The sequence below is a fragment of the Mya arenaria genome, chromosome 17 (assembly GCF_026914265.1).
Source record: "Mya arenaria isolate MELC-2E11 chromosome 17, ASM2691426v1".
NCBI lineage: Eukaryota > Metazoa > Mollusca > Bivalvia > Myida > Myidae > Mya > Mya arenaria.
Window position 1 is genome coordinate 15,326,017 of NC_069138.1, and position 17,218 is coordinate 15,343,234.

Below are 17,218 nucleotides of genomic sequence, written 5' to 3' on the forward strand. Positions count from 1 at the left end.
CCATTTGTGGAAGCTTTCGTTATAAACGTTTCTTGTATAACATGAACCACTACTACAGTGATGAGGATATGACGTTCCGTTTGGCGCAGGATGTCGTAGTTTACGAGATTTGAAATTGAACACAAATCAACGGGGACGACGTACAAACTCGGGCCGTTTTATGATGATGGTGCTTTCAAAAGGTTTGAACTATCTAAAGAAACTAAAAGAATGTTACTTAATAGACAAGAAATGCCAAATCCGTAACAATTTACAACGTTTAAAGCTGCACGCTCACATGATTGCAAAAATTATTGATCTTGAAATGTGCCTTTTTGATTATACTCCTTTGTTGTCTAGCATGACCGACTACTACAGTGACGAGGATGTGATGTTCCGGTTGGCGCAGGACGACGTATTTTACGAGATTTCAAATAGCAACGCAAATCAACGGGTGCGATGACCAAACGCTGATGACGGACATTGTCGCTAATGTTGTTTCCCAGACGCTGAGTGGCTTCGATGAGTTCGTAGGTAAGCTGCCAAGAACCTATGTTTATTGACAGTAATTAAATTATCAAAAGAAAAGCACACAATTTCTGTTATATTGAAGTAAATCTTTCCTTGGCGATGAAATGATTGCCGACAGAAAAATTGTTTTGATAAGGTTTTGAATATGTGTCATTTCGATTATGCTCCTTTGTTGTCTAGCATGACCGACTACTACAGTGACGAGGATGTGATGTTCCGGTTGGCGTAGGACGACGTAGTTAACGAAAAAACACTACTACAGAGATGAGGATATGACGTTCCGTTTGGCGCAGAATGTCGTAGATTACGAGATTTGAAATTGAACACAAATCAACGGGGACGACGTACAAACTCGGGCAGTTTAATGATGACGGACATTGATGGTGCTTTCAAAAGGTTTGAACTATCTAAAAAAACTAAAAGAATGTTACTGAATAGACAAGAAATGCCAAATATGTATTTTTTACATCCTTTAAAGCTGCACTCTCACACGATTGCAAAAAATATTCATCTTGAAATGTGTCATTTCGATATACTCCTTTCTTGTCTAGCATAACCGACTAATACAGTGACGAGGATGTGATGTTCCAGTTGGCGCAGGACGAAGTAGTTAACGAGAATTCAATTTGGAACTCAAATCAATGGGTGCGATGACCAAACGCTGATGACAGACATTGCGGATCCTCTTTTATTTTGTTTCCCAGACGCTGAATGGCTTCGATGAGTTCGTAGGTAAGCTGCCAAGAACCTAAAGAAACGCCAAATATATAATTGTTGTACAGTCTTTAAAGCTGCACTCTCACACAGTGAACGAAGGAATTTTTCTTTTCTTGAGTATGTGCCATTTGTGAAACCTTTCTTCTATAACATGAACCACTACTACAGTGATGAGGATATGACGTTCCGTTTGGCGCAGGATGTCGTAGTTTACGAGATTTGAAATTAAACACAAATCAACAGGGACGACGTACAAACTCGGGCAGTTTAATGATGACGGACATTGATGGTGCTTTCAAAAGGTTTGAACTATCTAAAGAAACTAAAAGAATGTTACTGAATAGACAAGAAATGCCAAATATGTATTTGTTACATCCTTTAAAGCTGCACTCTCACACGATTGCAAAAATTATTTATCTTGAAATGTGTCATTTCGATATACTCCTTTCTTGTCTAGCATAACCGACTACTACAGTGACGAGGATGTGATGTTCCAGTTGGCGCAGGACGACGTAGTAAACGAGAATTCAAATGGGAACGCAAATCAATGGGTTCGATGACCAAACGCTGATGACGGACATTGCGGATCCTCTTTTATTTTCTTTCCCAGACGCTTAATGGCTTCGATGAGTTCGTAGGTAAGCTGCCAAGAACCTACGTTTATTGACAGTATTTAGATGGTCAAAGCAAAGCACACATTTTATATTGATGTAAATCTTTTTCTTGGCGATTAAATGATTGCTGACTAAAATTATTCTTTTAAAAAGGTCGAGAATAATCTAAAGAAACTAAATAAATGTTACTGAATAGACAAGAAACGCCAAATATATAATTGTTGTACAATCTTTAAAGCTGCACTCTCACACAGTTAACGAAGGAATATTTCTTTCCTGATTATGTGCCATTTGTGGAACCTTTCGATATAAACATTTCTTGTATAACATGAATCACTACTACAGTGATGAGGATATGACGTTCCGTTGCAGGAAGTTGTAGTTTACGAGATTTGAAATTGAACACAAATCAACGGGGACGACGTACAAACTCGGGCCGTTTTATGATGATGGAGCTTTCAATAGGTTTGAATTATCTAAAGAAACTAAAAAAACAAATGTTACTGAATAGACAAGAAATGCCAAATCTGTAACATTTTACAACGTTTAAAACTGCACTCTCACACCATTGCAAAAAATATTTATCTTGAAATGTGCCATTTCGATTATACTCCTTTGTTGTCTAGCATGACGGACTACTACAGTGATGAGGATGTGATGTTCCGGTTGGCGTAGGACCACGTTGTTAACGAAAAACCACTACTACAGAGATGAGGATATGACATTCCGTTTGGCGCAGGATGTCGTAGTTTACGAGATTTAAATTGAACACAAATCAACGGGGACGACTTAAAAACTTGGGTCGTTAAATGATGACGGACATCGATGGTGCTTTCAAACGATTTGAATTATCTAAAGAAACTAAAAAATATGTTACTGAATAGACAAGAAACGCAACATATATAATTGTTGTACAATCTTTAAAGCTGCACTCTCACACAGTGAACATAGGAATTTTTCTTTCCTTGATATGTGCCTTTCGATATAAACATTTCTTGTATAACATGAACCACTACTACAGTGATGAGGATATGACGTTCCGTTTGGCGCAGGATGTCGTAGTTTACGAGATTTGAAATTGAACACAAATCAACGGGGACGACGTACAAACACGGGCCGTTTAATGATCACGGACATTGATGGTGCTTTCAAAAGGTTTGAACTATCTAAAGAAACTAAAAAAAAATGTTACTGAATAGACAAGAAATGCCAAATATGTATTTTTTACATCCTTTAAAGCTGCACTCTCACACGATTGCAAAAATTATTTATCTTGAAATGTGTCATTTCGATATACTCCTTTCTTGTCTAGCATAACCGACTAATACAGTGAAGAGGATGTGATGTTCCAGTTGGCGCAGGACGACGTAGTTAACCAGAATTCAAATGGGAACGCAAATCAACGCGGACGACGTCCAAAGTCATGCCGTTTAATGATGACGGACATTGATGGTGCTTTCAAAAGGTTTGAACTATCTAAAAAAACTAAAAGAATGTTACTGAATAGACAAGAAATGCCAAATCTGTAATATTTTACAACGTTAAATGCTGCACTCTCACACTATTGCATAATATATTTATCTTGAAATGTGTCATTTCGATATACTCCTTTCTTGTCTAGCATAACCGACTAATACAGTGACGAGGATGTGATGTTCCAATTGGCGCAGGACGACGTAGTTAACGAGAATTCAATTGGGAACGCAAATCAATGGGTGCGATGACCAAACGCTGATGACGGACATTGCGGATCCTCTTTTATTTTGTTTCCCAGACGCTGAATGGCTTCGATGAGTTCGTAGGTAAGCTGCCAAGAACCTAAAGAAACGCCAAATATATAATTGTTGTACCGTATTTAAAGCTGCACTCTCACACAGTGAACGAAGGAATTTTTCTTTTCTTCATTATGTGCCATTTGTGGAACCTTTCGATATAAACATTTCTTGTATAACATGAACCACTACTACAGTGATGAGGATATGACGTTCCGTTTGGCGCAGGATGTCGTAGTTTACGAGATTTGAAATTGAACACAAATCAACGGGGACGAGGTACAAACTCGGGCCGTTTAATGATGACGGACATTGATTGTGCTTTCAAAAGGTTTGAATTATCTAAAGAAACTAAAAAAAATGCTACTGAATAGACAAGAAATGCCAAATATGTATTTTTTACATCCTTTAAAGCTGCACTCTCACGCGATTGCAAAAAATATTTATCTTGAAATGTGTCATTTTCTTTTTCTTGGCGATGAAATGATTACTGACTAAAATTATTGTTTTAAAATGGTCGAGAATAATCTAAAGAAACTAAATAAATGTTACTGAATAGACAAGAAACGCCAAATATATAATTGTTGTACAATCTTTAAAGCTGCATTCTCGAACAGTAAACGAAGGAATTTTTTTTTCTTGATATGTGCTATTTGTGGAACATTTCGATATAAACATTTCTTGTATAACATGAACCACTACTACAGTGATGAGGATATGACGTTCCCTTTGGCGCAGGATGTCGTAGTTTACGAGATTTGAAATTGAACACAAATCAACGGGGACGACGTGTACGATGACGGACATTGATGGTGCTTTCAAAAGGTTTGAACTATCTAAAGAAACTAAAAAAATGTTACTGAATAGACAAGAAATGACAAATATGTATTTTTTACATCCTTTAAAGCTGCACTCTCACACGATTGCAAAAATTATTTATCTTGAAATGTGTCATTTCGATATACTCCTTTCTTGTCTAGCATAACCGACTAATACTCGGGCCGTTTTATGATCACGGATATTGATGGTGCTTTCAAAAGGTTTGAATCATCTAAAGAAACTAAAAAAAATGTTACTGAATAGACAAGAAATGCCAAATCTGTAATTTTTTACAACGTTTAAAGCTGCACTCTCACACGATTGCAAAAAATATTTATCTTGAAATGTGACGAGGATGTGATGTTCTGGTTGGCGCAGGACGACGTATTTTAAGAGATTTCAAATTGCAACGCAAATCAACGGGTGCGATGACCAAACGCTGATGACGGAGATTGTCGCTAATGTTGTTTCCCAGACGTTGAGTGGCTTCGATGAGTTCGTAGGTAAGCTGCCAAGAACCTACGTTTATTGACAGTAATTAAATGATCAAAGGAAAAGCACACAATTTCTGTTATATTGATGTATATTTTTCCTTGGCGATGAAATGATTGCCGACTGAAAATTTGTTTTGAATAATGTAAAGAAACTAAATAAATGTTACTGAATAGACAAGAAACGCCAAATATATAATTGTTGTACATTCTTTAAAGCTGCACTCTCACACAGTGAACGAAGGATTTTTTTTTCTTGATTATGTGCCATTTGTCGAAGCAATCGGAACTCCTCGGCTAGTATCAAGATATGGCCTCGGATATAATACGGGTCGTAAGAAAATAGTCCATCATGGCCGACCAAGAAGATGTTCAAACAACCAAGAGATATGTTAGTCCAAAGACAGAATGAGGAGCGAACTTTTACCACTTATTTGTGTGTAAGTGTTATTTTTTATACTTATTGTATTTTAATAGAATATAAAAATAGTTTTAAAAGAGCCCTAATGAGAAACTAATTGGAAATGTCATTAATTCTTAGTGGGTGGGGTAAAGTCTTCTTTCATTTGACAGATTCTAATATAGTAAATAACAATTTTGAAGCTCCAGTGATCAGTGGCAAAAAATAAGAAAACAAATACTCTATTTGATTTTGTTTTAATAACAAATAAGTCTGAATCTGACTTTACTTAGATCGATAATTGGTTCGACTTTCTTTCTCAGTGTATTTATCTCATACATTTCATATCATTAATTTTAATTATTATAATTAAAGTTTACATTCTTTTAACCAAGGATGTATGGTTTAAATGTCCATGAGTGTTGGTATCGAACAACTTAATGTAATGGCACAATTGAATGCCTCGGCCTGCTCACTAATATAGTTCTCTAAATAAATTAGATCTTCATTCTATTGGTTTAACAAAATGAGTTTGAATGCATAAACCAGCACACATTTCTTTCAAGACTAAATTCTATGATATCCACCAGTGGTAGTGATGCAGAAACATTGATAAATGCTGACATTTTTACTGTGCCAATGAAATGCAGACATTTAAATTTTAATCTTATTGTCATTTTCAGAGAAGAGTATGGTACCAGGGGTACAGCTGACTCTGATTCCCGGCTTCTTCTAATGAAAAAAGGCAGATGAGGTAATGGTTGTGCTATTTTCGAAATTCGGACAATAATTTAACAGTCAAGTATCCTATTGGTTTAAGCCCAAAAGTACCTGCATGTTTGTACAATTAACCAACAAGGATTGACAGTATTAAAATATCAACATTGTTACAATTTATCTACAATTTGTAGATAAATTAAAACATGATAACAATTTCATTTCATATTTTTTAATTTACCAGTAGTCCAGAGCTAAAAGCTGCTCTCTCACAGATTGACAGTTCTTCTTGGTCATTCTTCAAAAGCCCAAAGGAGTAATTAAATTAAATTTACACATATAATTCATTATATGGCTTAAAGCAATAGCAAAAAAATATTTTCCAAACAATTGAAATCTGTTCAATTATGTGTGACCTTATATGACTAGTTGGAGGAATTTTTACCAAATTTTCAAACTTGTATATGAAAGACTGTGATCTGATATTATGTCAGCAGTCTAATATCACTGGTTTCCATACATTTGCACAATAATTGCCAATTGGCTCGTTTAAAGGTAAACATAAAAAAGGTGTCAGAACAGTAAAACTGTGAGGATGCAGCTTTAAATTGGTGTTGCACTTAATGTTTTGTGAATACTTTTCTGTTGTTGTACCGGCTTTTAAAATAATTGATCTGAAAATATAATTCCTATTATTGTTGTATTTTCTGTTTTCTATTTCAGGCACTGGAATCCGAATGTAATCAAAAATGCCATTGTATGAGGATTGACCTGCAATGCATGGAAATCATCTAACACAACTGCAACGCCTACCTTGAAAAATGAGTGCAAGATGGAAACAAAGCATTCAGTGGAACATCTTGTCATCTCGAATATTTGATGACTTACATACTGATGTGAAGTTGAAGATAAAAGACATCTGTTGGTCCGTGATTATTAAATAAATCCGAACATATATTTTAAAAGGGTAATATGGTAAAGGATATATCTACGCTTAAAGTGGTTTTCCGAGGGAAGATAACTACAAAAACAGAAACAGATGGCATCGGCAGACCAAATAAACTATTTTGTTCAGTTCAATTTTTAAGTCTTCAGAAATTCCGTTAATAGGGCACATCCTTGCAAATGCCATATTGTAAACTGGGCTCTTGTGAAAAGGTGAAAGTGGTCTAGAGGATAAGCCTCAAATTCAAGGTTGTGAGTTCAAGACCTCCAAGATACTTTCTCTTGACCTCAGGAAAAGGATGTCCATACTTGTTTCTACTTAGGCAACAGACTTAAGAGTGATCTTGTAAGCTTCCATAGCAATCGGATAAGGCATAAAATAAGATACTAGCTGACTTGCAAACAGTTTTTCCATTTGTGTTGATTTATTTTTCAGTCTGTTGGAATGTTTATTAGAAGTGATGCGCATTGCTTACTGCAACCACAATTTATTTTCTTTATTAAGTTAAATTTAACGAACACGTAACATGACTTGTGATTTTACAGATGCATGTTTATTTCGTTGATTGTATGAGTTTATTTTCTCAAATGATGTAATAAAAGTTATTCTGAATGACTGTCCTTTTTTGTTTGAAGAAAATGTGTTGAGGTTTTGGCATAGCATAGTGTCATCATCATCATCATCATCATTGTTGTGTACAAATAAAACATTCAAAACAATGTAATTAAAACCAAGCTGTCAAGCCAAGTACTCAAAGAGGCACAAGGATATTGCTAAAGAGACTGGTAATACATTTAGACAAATAAAATGCAAAGAAAGATCTATAATTCTGACACATGGTAATGCTTTAAATAGTCCTCTCATTGTGTGTTTATGGTTAAAGTGGAGACATACAGTATTTTTTATAACGAAGACTTAAATTTGTATGGCAACTTAAAGCCATATATGTGGATTAAACGCCAGAAATATTGTGAAGTCTCCAAACTCAATGCACTTAAAAGGGCTTGGCACAGAAATGAAAGTAAAAATGGGAGCAAAACCTAATTTATCATTAATTTTTCATTGGATTGCATACAGATGGCTCTGTTATTACTTGACTAATATCAAAAATAAAATTAAGAGACATGTTGATCCAAACTGTAATTATTCTTGTTTGCATTTTATGGAGTTGGACATAAAAGAGTCATTTGGTGAAGAGTGATCTAAAGGCTAATTATTCAAAATAGATTAAGTATTATTGAAAAAAGTCTGGTATACATTGCTGAAAAGCTTAGTAACCTGGCTAAATATTTGTTTAAGGCTTTTATTTAGAAAAAATAAATCAGTTGAGTATCTTATCAGTTACTCTTTTGGTGTTGTTGTTTTTAATAAAAAATGACAATTTACTCAAAGATATTGAGACTAATAATTATAGATTAAGACAAATATAATGTGTAAGGAAACTTCTAATGAATGGGTTTATCCACAGCCTAGGAGGTAAAGTGAAGCATGATCTGCCTTGAACAAATACAATTTTAAGACAAGTTCTGTCAACGTAGTGCACCAGTCAATTGTAACCCCCCCCACCCCAGGTCCGGGGGAATACTGGGGTTAACCCGGCGAAATGGGCCGTGTTTTTACCTATCTGGTGGCCCTGCAGTGCTGGATGAATGCGGTGGTTTTATCTTCGCTTAAAATATAGAGGGGAATGGACCTTACCTATAGTCCCTGGGTGTGGGGGCATTTGGCAGGGATTTTGCCATTGGATCGTCCGCGCAGGGTGGGGATTTTAGCCGGGGTTGGCTGTATTGAAAGTCAAAGTCCCCACTATTCCCCAGACCGGGGGGGGGGGGGCGTGGTTACAATTGTCTGGTGCATATCCTCATGAACGTTGTACTGGTACTCTAACAATTGAGCTTACTGCGTGGATAGTCACCGCCCCACCCCAACCCCACAGAACTGTTTACACAAAAAAAATCTGCAGCCCAAACCCAACAATGCTGAAGTAAAGGCATGCATAGATTTCAGCTGGTAAAGCTGACTGGGTGCCAAGCTCACACCCATCCTACCACAACCCACAAAACTCTGCACAAGGCAATCAATGATTTTACAGAATAGTAATGCTGTTTTAATGGCAAGGCATGGTGTGAAAAATAACACGGCAAAGTATGACTTAAAACTTACATTTCATAGGGTATTCCTATAACTGTTGAGAAAATGTTGACATTTAGTCCATGCATGCATTTAATCCGATGTAATGATTCATGCATGCCATGAACCGTATGATCATTTCAATGACTGTCAAGTACATTTTCTGTGTGCTCACGATTTTTCTAGAGGAAATAGAGTGCTTCAACTATAAGGAAACATCTAAATATTCATAAAACGAACATTCTTTGAGGTTACAATAAATATTTTCTCTTAAACAAGCACATTTAATTTAACACAATCCATTTTCTTGTTGTTACAATGGGCCTTCTTTACGCGGATTGAAAACGGTGTTAATCGCCGGCAGCCGCATCGCACTTTCGTATATCCTTACTACTATTTACGAGGTCTATCTCGAAGCTTGCCGGAGATGGCCGAGTTGTTACGATTGTTGTCGAAGCTTTCGTTATAAACGTTTCTTGTATAACATGAACCACTACTACAGTGATGAGGATATGACGTTCCGTTTGGCGCAGGATGTCGTAGTTTACGAGATTTGAAATTGAACACAAATCAACGGGGACGACGTACAAACTCGGGCCGTTTTATGATGATGGTGCTTTCAAAAGGTTTGAACTATCTAAAGAAACTAAAAGAATGTTACTGAATAGACAAGAAATGCCAAATCCGTAACAATTTACAACGTTTAAAGCTGCACGCTCACATGATTGCAAAAATTATTGATCTTGAAATGTGCCTTTTTGATTATACTCCTTTGTTGTCTAGCATGACCGACTACTACAGTGACGAGGATGTGATGTTCCGGTTGGCGCAGGACGACATATTTTACGAGATTTCAAATAGCAACGCAAATCAACGGGTGCGATGACCAAACGCTGATGACGGACATTGTCGCTAATGTTGTTTCCCAGACGCTGAGTGGCTTCGATGAGTTCGTAGGTAAGCTGCCAAGAACCTATGTTTATTGACAGTAATTAAATTATCAAAAGAAAAGCACACAATTTCTGTTATATTGATGTAAATCTTTCCTTGGCGATGAAATGATTGCCGACCGAAAAATTGTTTTGATAAGGTTTTGAATATGTGTCATTTCGATTATGCTCCTTTGTTGTCTAGCATGACCGACTACTACAGTGACGAGGATGTGATGTTCCGGTTGGCGTAGGACGACGTAGTTAACGAAAAAACACTACTACAGAGATGAGGATATGACGTTCCGTTTGGCGCAGAATGTCGTAGATTACGAGATTTGAAATTGAACACAAATCAACGGGGACGACGTACAAACTCGGGCAGTTTAATGATGACGGACATTGATGGTGCTTTCAAAAGGTTTGAACTATCTAAAAAAACTAAAAGAATGTTACTGAATAGACAAGAAATGCCAAATATGTATTTTTTACATCCTTTAAAGCTGCACTCTCACACGATTGCAAAAATTATTCATCTTGAAATGTGTCATTTCGATATACTCCTTTCTTGTCTAGCATAACCGACTAATACAGTGACGAGGATGTGATGTTCCAGTTGGCGCAGGACGACGTAGTTAACGAGAATTCAATTGGGAACGCAAATCAATGGGTGCGATGACCAAACGCTGATGACAGACATTGCGGATCCTCTTTTATTTTGTTTCCCAGACGCTGAATGGCTTCGATGAGTTCGTAGGTAAGCTGCCAAGAACCTAAAGAAACGCCAAATATATAATTGTTGTACAGTCTTTAAAGCTGCACTCTCACACAGTGAACGAAGGAATTTTTCTTTTCTTGAGTATGTGCCATTTGTGAAACCTTTCTTCTATAACATGAACCACTACTACAGTGATGAGGATATGACGTTCCGTTTGGCGCAGGATGTCGTAGTTTACGAGATTTGAAATTAAACACAAATCAACGGGGACGAGGTACAAACTCGGGCAGTTTAATGATGACGGACATTGATGGTGCTTTCAAAAGGTTTGAACTATCTAAAGAAACTAAAAGAATGTTACTGAATAGACAAGAAATGCCAAATATGTATTTGTTACATCCTTTAAAGCTGCACTCTCACACGATTGCAAAAATTATTTATCTTGAAATGTGTCATTTCGATATACTCCTTTCTTGTCTAGCATAACCGACTACTACAGTGACGAGGATGTGATGTTCCAGTTGGCGCAGGACGACGTAGTAAACGAGAATTCAAATGGGAACGCAAATCAATGGGTTCGATGACCAAACGCTGATGACGGACATTGCGGATCCTCTTTTATTTTCTTTCCCAGACGCTTAATGGCTTCGATGAGTTCGTAGGTAAGCTGCCAAGAACCTACGTTTATTGACAGTATTTAGATGGTCAAAGCAAAGCACACATTTTATATTGATGTAAATCTTTTTCTTGGCGATTAAATGATTGCTGACTAAAATTATTCTTTTAAAAAGGTCGAGAATAATCTAAAGAAACTAAATAAATGTTACTGAATAGACAAGAAACGCCAAATATATAATTGTTGTACAATCTTTAAAGCTGCACTCTCACACAGTGAACGAAGGAATTTTTCTTTTCTTGATTATGTGCCATTTGTGGAACCTTTCGATATAAACATTTCTTGTATAACATGAACCACTACTACAGTGATGAGGATATGACGTTCCGTTTGGCGCAGGATGTCGTAGTTTACGAGATTTGAAATTGAACACAAATCAACGGGGACGACATACGAACTCGGGCCGTTTAATGATGATGAAGCTTTCAAAAGGTTTGAATTATCTAAAGAAACTAAAAAACAAATGTTACTGAATAGAAAAGAAATGCCAAATCTGTAATTTTTACAACGTTTAAAGCTGCACTCTCACACGATTGCAAAAATAAATTATCTTGAAATGTGCCATTTCGATATACTCCTTTCTTTTCTAGCATGACCGAGTAATACAGTGACGAGGATGTGACGTTCCGGTTGGCGCAGGACGACGTATTTTAAGAGATTTCAAATTGCAACGCAAATCAACAGGTGACATGATCAAACGCTGATGACGGACATTGTCTCTTATGTTGTTTCCCAGACGTTGAGTGGCTTCGATGAGTTCGTAGGTAAGCTGCCAAGAACCTATGTTTATTGACAGTCATTAAATGGTCAAAGGAAAGGCACACAATTTTGTATTATATTGATGTAAATCTTTCCTTGGCGATGAAATGATTGCCGACTGAAAAATTGTTTTGATAAGGTTTTGAATAATCTAAAGAAACTAAATAAATGTTACTGAATAGACAAGAAAGGCCAAATATATAATTGTTGTACATTCTTTAAAGCTGCACTCTCACACAGTGAACGAAGGAATTTTTCTTTTCTTGATATGTGCCATTTGTGTAAACCTTTCGATATAAATATTTATTGTATAACATGAACCACTACTACAGTGATCAGGATATGACGTTCCCTTTGGCACAGGATGTCGTAGTTTACGAGATTTGAAATTGAACACAAATCAACGGGGACGAGGTACAAACTCGGGCCGTTTAATGATGACGGACATTGATTGTGCTTTCAAAAGGTTTGAATTATCTAAAGAAACTAAAAAAATGCTACTGAATAGACAAGAAATGCCAAATATGTATTTTTTACATCCTTTAAAGCTGCACTCTCACACGATTGCAAAAAATATTTATCTTGAAATGTGTCATTTTCTTTTTCTTGGCGATGAAATGATTACTGACTAAAATTATTGTTTTAAAATGGTCGAGAATAATCTAAAGAAACTAAATAAATGTTACTGAATAGACAAGAAACGCCAAATATATAATTGTTGTACAATCTTTAAAGCTGCATTCTCGAACAGTAAACGAAGGATTTTTTTTTTCTTGATATGTGCTATTTGTGGAACATTTCGATATAAACATTTCTTGTATAACATGAACCACTACTACAGTGATGAGGATATGACGTTCCCTTTGGCGCAGGATGTCGTAGTTTACGAGATTTGAAATTGAACACAAATCAACGGGAGCGACGTACAAACTCGGGCCGTTTAATGATGACGGACATTGATGGTGCTTTCAAAAGTTTTGAACTATCTAAAGAAACTAAATAAAAATGTTACTGAATAGACAAGAAATGCCAAATATGTATTTTTTACATCCTTTAAAGCTGCACTCTCACACGATTGCACAAATTATTTGTCTTGAAATGTGTCATTTCGATATATTCCTTTCTTTTCTAGCATGACCGAGTAATACAGTGGCGAGGATGTGATGTTCCGGTTGGCGCAGGACGACGTATTTTAAGAGATTTCAAATGGCAACGCAAATCAACAGGTGCGAAGACCAAACGCTGATGACGGACATTGTCTCTAATGTTGTTTCCCAGACGCTGAATGGCTTCGAAGAGTTCGTAGGTAAGCTGCCAAGAACCTATGTTTATTGACAGTAATTAAATGGTCAAAGGAAAGGCACACAATTTATATTATATTGATGTAAATCTTTCCTTGGCGATGAAATGATTTCCGACTGAAAAATTGTTTTGATAAGGTTTTGAATAATCTAAAGAAACTAAATAAATGTTTCTGAATAGACAAGAAACGCCAAATATATAATTGTTGTACAATCTTTAAAGCTGCACTCTCGAACAGTGAACGAAGGAATTTTTCTTTTCTTGATATGTGCCATTTGTGGAACCTTTCGATATAAACATTTCTTGTATAACATGAACCACTACTACAGTGATGAGGATATGACGTTCCGTTTGGCGCAGGATGTCGTAGTTTACGAGATTTGAAATTGAACACAAATCAACGGGGACGACATACGAACTCGGGCCGTTTAATGATGATGAAGCTTTCAAAAGGTTTGAATTATCTAAAGAAACTAAAAAACAAATGTTACTGAATAGACAAGAAATGCCAAATATGTATTTTTTACATCCTTTAAAGCTGCACTCTCACACGATTGCAAAAATTATTTATCTTGAAATGTGTCATTTCGATATACTCCTTTCTTGTCTAGCATGACCGACTAATACAGTGAAGAGGATGTGATGTTCCAGTTGGCGCAGGACGACGTATTTTAAGAGATTTCAAATTGCAACGCAAATCAACAGGTGCCATGACTAAACGCTGATGACGGACATTGTCTCTTATGTTGTTTCCCAGACGCTGAATGGCTTCGAAGAGTTCGTAGGTAAGCTGCCAAGAACCTATGTTTATTGACAGTCATTAAATGGTCAAAGGAAAGGCACACAATTTTGTATTATATTGATGTAAATCTTTCCTTGGCGATGAAATGATTGCCGACTGAAAAATTGTTTTGATAAGGTTTTGAATAATCTAAAGAAACTAAATAAATGTTACTGAATAGACAAGAAATGCCAAATCTGTAATATTTTACAACGTTAAATGCTGCACTCTCACACTATTGCATAATATATTTGTCTTGAAATGTGTCATTTCGATATACTCCTTTCTTGTCTAGCATAACCGACTAATACAGTGACGAGGATGTGATGTTCCAATTGGCGCAGGACGACGTAGTTAACGAGAATTCAATTGGGAACGCAAATCAATGGGTGCGATGACCAAACGCTGATGACGGACATTGCGGATCCTCTTTTATTTTGTTTCCCAGACGCTGAATGGCTTCGATGAGTTCGTAGGTAAGCTGCCAAGAACCTAAAGAAACGCCAAATATATAATTGTTGTACAGTCTTTAAAGCTGCACTCTCACACAGTGAACGAAGGAATTTTTCTTTTCTTGATTATGTGCCATTTGTGGAACCTTTCGATATAAACATTTCTTGTATAACATGAACCACTGATGAGGATATGACGTTCCGTTTGGCGCAGGATGTCGTAGTTTACGAGATTTGAAATTGAACACAAATCAACGGGGACGACGTGTACGATGACGGACATTGATGGTGCTTTCAAAAGGTTTGAACTATCTAAAGAAACTAAAAAAATGTTACTGAATAGACAAGAAATGACAAATATGTATTTTTTACATCCTTTAAAGCTGCACTCTCACACGATTGCAAAAATTATTTATCTTGAAATGTGTCATTTCGATATACTCCTTTCTTGTCTAGCATAACCGACATTAGTATTAACTCGGGCCGTTTTATGATCACGGATATTGATGGTGCTTTCAAAAGGTTTGAATCATCTAAAGAAACTAAAAAAAATGTTACTGAATAGACAAGAAATGCCAAATCTGTAATTTTTTACAACGTTTAAAGCTGCACTCTCACACGATTGCAAAAAATATTTATCTTGAAATGTGACGAGGATGTGATGTTCCGGTTGGCGCAGGACGACGTATTTTAAGAGATTTCAAATTGCAACGCAAATCAACGGGTGCGATGACCAAACGCTGATGACGGAGATTGTCGCTAATGTTGTTTCCCAGACGTTGAGTGGCTTCGATGAGTTCGTAGGTAAGCTGCCAAGAACCTATGTTTATTGACAGTAATTAAATGATCAAAGGAAAAGCACACAATTTCTGTTATATTGATGTAAATCTTTCCTTGGCGATGAAATGATTGCCGACAGAAAAATTGTTTTGATAAGGTTTTCAATAATCTAACGAAACTAAATAAATGTTACTGAATAGACAAGAAACGCCATATATATAATTGTTGTACAATCTTTATAGCTACACTCTCACACAGTGAACGAAGGAAATTTTCTTTTCTTGATATGTGCCATTTGTGGAACCTTTCCATATAAACATATCTTGTATAACATGAACCACTAAAACAGTAATGAGGATAAGACGTTCCGTTTGGCGCAGGATGTCGTAGTTTATGAGATTTGATATTGAACACAAATCAACGGGGACGACGTACAAACTCGGGCCGTTTAATGATGACGGACATTGATGGTGTTTTCAAAAGGTTTGAATTATCTAAAGAAACTAAAAAAATGTTACTGAATAGAGAAGAAATGCCAAATATGTATTTTTTTTACATCCTTTAAAGCTGCACTCTCACACGATTGCAAAAAATATTTATCTTGAAATGGTCATTTCGATATACTCCTTTCTTACGAATACACTAATACAGTGACGAGGATGTGATGTTCCGGTTGGCGCAGGACGACGTATTTCACGAGATTTCAAATTGCAACGCAAATCAACGGCTGTGATGACCAAACGCTGATGATGGACATTGCGGATCCTCTTTTATTTTGTTTCCCAGACGCTAAATGGCTTCGAAGAAATCGTAGGTAAGCTGCCAAGAACCTACGTTTATTGACAGTAATTAAATGGTCAAAGGAAAAGCACACAATTTATATTATATTGATGTATATTTTTCCTTGGCGATGAAATGATTGCCGACTGAAAATTTGTTTTGAATAATGTAAAGAAACTAAATAAATGTTACTGAATAGACAAGAAACGCCAAATATATAATTGTTGTACATTCTTTAAAGCTGCACTCTCACACAGTGAACGAAGGAATTTTTTTTTCTTGATTATGTGCCATTTGTGGAAGCTTTCGTTATAAACGTTTCTTGTATAACATGAACCACTACTACAGTGATGAGGATATGACGTTCCGTTTGGCCCAGGATGTCGTAGTTTACGAGATTTGAAATTGAACACAAATCAACGGGGACGACGTACAAACTCGGGCCGTTTTATGATGATGGTGCTTTCAAAAGGTTTGAACTATCTAAAGAAACTAAAAGAATGTTACTGAATAGACAAGAAATGCCAAATCCGTAACAATTTACAACGTTTAAAGCTGCACGCTCACATGATTGCAAAAATTATTGATCTTGAAATGTGCCTTTTTGATTATACTCCTTTGTTGTCTAGCATGACCGACTACTACAGTGACGAGGATGTGATGTTCCGGTTGGCGCAGGACGACGTATTTTACGAGATTTCAAATAGCAACGCAAATCAACGGGTGCGATGACCAAACGCTGATGACGGACATTGTCGCTAATGTTGTTTCCCAGACGCTGAGTGGCTTCGATGAGTTCGTAGGTAAGCTGCCAAGAACCTATGTTTATTGACAGTAATTAAATTATCAAAAGAAAAGCACACAATTTCTGTTATATTGATGTAAATCTTTCCTTGGCGATGAAATGATTGCCGACAGAAAAATT

The 17,218-nt window shown here is 36.4% G+C and overlaps 1 long non-coding RNA gene across 1 annotated transcript; it reads left to right on the plus strand.

The window, feature by feature from the left end:
* Positions 1 to 5,254: 5,254 nt before the first annotated feature.
* LOC128224865 (uncharacterized) lies at positions 5,255 to 7,499 on the plus strand. The gene is made up of 3 exons (XR_008259563.1): positions 5,255 to 5,363; positions 6,007 to 6,077; positions 6,764 to 7,499. It is a non-coding gene; the product is annotated as an uncharacterized LOC128224865 (long non-coding RNA).
* The last annotated feature ends 9,719 nt before the right edge of the window (positions 7,500 to 17,218 follow it).